Consider the following 4,424-nt stretch of genomic DNA (forward strand, 5'->3'; position numbering starts at 1 on the left):
GGGCTAGATGATCAATACTGCCTTTAAAACAGACGGAATAGGTGAAACAAGCAGCAAAGAAATTTTATAAGCATATTTCATCAAAAAATAAAAGAAATTGTTTGTATTAAAAGCTTAAAAGGGTAATTTTCAGTAACTAAATAGCGCCACCAATTTTGTCATAAATAGATACATTTGATATCCAAAAAGTTTTTTAAAAAGCTGCAAAAGTGAATAATTTGGTATCTAGGGGAAATGTAAAGTAGAAAATGACTCAAAAGCATCTGTATACATTAGTATTATATCGCTTTTAGCTGTTTAAGCCTAAAATTGACACGATATTTTGTTTGAAAAACTAATAAATGATCACATCAAACAGCCGTGATCACTTGGTGCTAGTTTTAGTCTATTGTGTGATAGCAGTGTTCTTGTTTCTGTCTCATAAAAAGTGAGTGGTCAATGCTGACCAATACCTTTCTAAGGTGGAGCTGAAAGTTTCTTAAAAACAAAAACTTCGACCACTAAATGAGTACAGCCGAAACAAATGTTGCCCACTATCATTAAACACACCATTGACATATCTTATACAGCGAAGAAAACAATGTATGAATACTAATGATTAAAAGAATAGCTCTGACCCAAACTTCAGTTCACCTGGAAGTGTATTTTTTTTAATTTGATTTGTTCTGCGAGATACATGTACAGGTATGGCTCTCTGCACATGGGACCGACGGCTTAACGTCCCCTCCGAAGGACGGAGTACTTTCATGATTCATTTACCCAAATCTAAATGAATCATGGGGAAAGCGGAAGTCTGAATTTAATCTACAGAGGTTGCCAATTAATTTCAGACCTTTTTTCCAAGTCAATATCCCAGCAAATCGCCACCGCCGGGAATTGAACCCGGGACCTCGTGCACTAAAGGCAAGTACCCTAACCATTGCGCCACCCTCTCCCTATTGTATTGCTGCGTCTTTTATTGGCCTATTCCCTCCCCAGTTGTTTCGTTTAATATTTTTTTTCTCAACAATGTATTTGTATGTACTTTGTCAGTTATTTTAGTATGAAAATAAAGGTGAATGGATGAATGGACAGATGATTGAATATAGGTCGTAAACCAATTACAGTATCGGCCTACTTCATATCGTCGTGATTTCGGCATACTGACGAACACCAGATTTATATTTGCCCAATGAGATAGCGCGCTTTTCCCAACGCAACAAAAAGCGCGCAACTTCATTGGCTAGAAACCAATCGCTCGTCGCTCAGCGATGGATTATAAATAAAGCTTTTGATGCCTTAAAACATCAACGGCTTTATCGATATCGTCAGCCTTTACAGTTAGTATTATAAAGGCATAGTTATTGTCATCCAGGTTTCGCAAATATGAGAAGATCACAACTAATTTGACTTCTTGAAATGTTCAAATTATTCGTATATAGTATCACGCACTTGTTAGAAATAATGTATTGATGTATTTGTTTATTTTCTTCTAAACAGGGATCGAAAGGATCACAAGCCTACTTAGTACTACCTGATCTACATACCTCAACCAGTTCGAACGGTTCATACTATAAGTCCAAAATAGTGGAATTACAGACATTACTGAGGCAGCAGGACATTGATGATACATATGGGTAGTTGTTGTATACGACGCTTAAAACATAATACTTTAATGATACCTCTCTAGTAATAACTGTAGGGTGTGTGTAATGTATTAATATGATGTGCTTACATATATGGTATTGTAAAATGGATATGCACTGGTCACAAATTAAAACGTGCTTACCATTTTCAACACTAACCAGCGAGCATTGGCGGTGGAAGCATTAAAATTTATGGGGCGTGTTGGGGGACCAGCGTAATTTGTTGCGGGTTTTACTGGGGCTTCCTTTGCCCCAAATGAAGGTGTTTTGCTATTTGATGAGTTTTCAGTTTCAGCCTCCCCAAAAGGAGAGTTTTATTACATTGTAAATATAGGCCACCGGCCCTTTTCACATCTATAAAATCAATGATTACAATATTTACCAATTATAGAAACACATACAAACAAAGTCAGTCATTTTTTTCAATACTGTATTTGATGAGCTGATACATGGTTCTCGCGAAGCGCGCAAAGGTTTACAATTTTACGATATTTGGCTCCAAAACATGGTGTTTTTGTACTAAAAAAAGGAAGATGCAACAGGGCAATTATAGCTTCATTTTTTTCATATTTTTTTTCTTCTATTATGATTTTAGCAAAATGTAGGAGCGTGTCACCGCCGCCGCCCAGCACCGCCCCCCCCCCGTCCGCCGTCTATGTCAGCAGGTAGACATGCGCTAAATAAAACGAATCATAAATTGACGTTCAACATGCAAACTCGTGTGTGTGTTGATGTCTGTAGTGTTTTACTGTTAATAGAGTGATTATTAATGTCACAAAATAAAACGTGTGACATCTTTAAATTATCAAATTATCTTTGTTTTCTATTGTTATTGCTAAGTCACCATTATGTCTTTGGCTTGTGCACATGAATAACAGCAATATGGGATGTCATAATTGATTTTAAAATATAAACATCTCAAAAAGTAACTAACCCCTCTTAAATAATGGCCATTATTCAAAAACGGGTGATTTTATTACAAATCTGTAAAATGCGTTAGAAGCAGAATTTATTTATGCACATTTTGACACCTCATTTGTAGCAATTGACTAAATATTGACGTCACATTTAAATCAATGTAACCCAATATTTGAAAGTTGCAGTAAATTCTATTGATTTTGTATTCAGTATAATGGAAGGAAATCTGTGTAATGATATCTGAGTGTTTCTGTATTGTTGTAAGTGCAACTTTCAAATCTGGACTTCACTACATTAAATTGACCAGTGTTTTATTGTTTTCTGGGCTATTGTGTCAAATGAGGTGTCACAATGCGCAGAAATAAATTCTGTTTCCAACGCATTTTACATATTTGTAATACAATAGCCCGTTTTTTAATAATGGCCATTATTTAAGGGGGGTTAGTTACTTTTTTTGATATGTTTATATGAAGACTCGTGTTAGATACGGGATTTTAACGACATCGTAACGGCGCTTTTCAGAGCCACCAGACTGATGATTGGTATAGTGTTGCACTCATATGTTCATAGTTGTGAATGTCTTCATTTAAAAACCAAGATTTAGGAATTCTGGTGTTAAATGGGTTAAGACAGAAACTGGGATAAGGTTCAATATTGCTCAGGTTTGTTGTGACCATAGCGAAATATACAATATTCAAGTCATGGTGTAAACATAGATTAGATAACAATCTTTTTAAATACGTCAACGTGTTTATTTACTTTCCGGTCAGATCTATATACAACGTCATCTTGAAGTAGAGATCTGTCGGAGAGGTTGTTATATTGTGATGTGCCCTGAGTAATTTAGCTTTGTTTACAAGCTGAAAGTATTTCATGAGATGGGAAACCCCCTTGCACTTGCAAGAGTTGGTGTGGAAAGTCATTTTGGGATTCCCCCCAAAAAAAATTAGTGTAAACAAAGTCAGATCTATGTTTGGAACTTGGAAATCCCCAGTTCAGTGTATTGCACCATCATGAACCCCCCCCCAGGAATTGATGTAATGTGAAAGTTTAATGTGTATAATTAATCTTGGGAAATCCCAAGATTGCAGCAATCTGTTGTGAAGATGTGAATGAAGTAATGGTTTATTAATAGATGATGGGTTTTGCATGAGTACTGATATAAAAGCTGGAGGCTTGAGTTTGGACTTTACAGAATATCATGGGAGATTGTAAAACTCCACATGTGGGGGTGTGTGTGTGTGTTGGTCTTCGTGCTGCAAAAAGAAGTGCATTTTAACCAGTTTACATAGCCAATAATTGAGCTATTTTAATACAGCAACTAAGGAGATTTATGAGTACGCGAATGTGCTCTTCCTCATCAAAGCAGTTCCAGGAGATCTGTCGGAGAGGTTGTTATATTGTGATGTGCCCTGAGTAATTTAGCTTTGTTTGGGAAACCCCCTTGCACTTGCAAGAGTTGGTGTGGAAAGTCATTTTGGGATTCCCCCCCCCCCCAAATTAGTGTAAACAAAGTCAGATCTATGTTTGGAACTGGGAAATCCCCAGTTCAGTGTATTGCACCATCTTGAACCCCGCCCCCCAATGAAGAGATGTAAAGTGAAAGGTTATTGTGTGTAATTAATCTTGGGAAATCCCAAGATTGCTGTTGTGAAGATGTGAATGAAGTAATGGTTTATTAATAGATGATGGGTTTTGCATGAGTACTGGTATATAAGCTGGAGGCTTGAGTTTGGACTTTACAGAATGTCATGGGAGATTGTAAAACTCCACGTATGTGTTGGTCTTCGTGCTGCAAAAAGGAAGTGCAATTAAAGACTTAGATTTTGTTAGCTTAATTAATCAGTGTATTTGTGTTGTGCATTCGTGTGAATTTTGGGT

This window comes from Amphiura filiformis, chromosome 13 (assembly GCF_039555335.1).
Source record: "Amphiura filiformis chromosome 13, Afil_fr2py, whole genome shotgun sequence".
Taxonomy (NCBI): Eukaryota; Metazoa; Echinodermata; class Ophiuroidea; order Amphilepidida; family Amphiuridae; genus Amphiura; species Amphiura filiformis.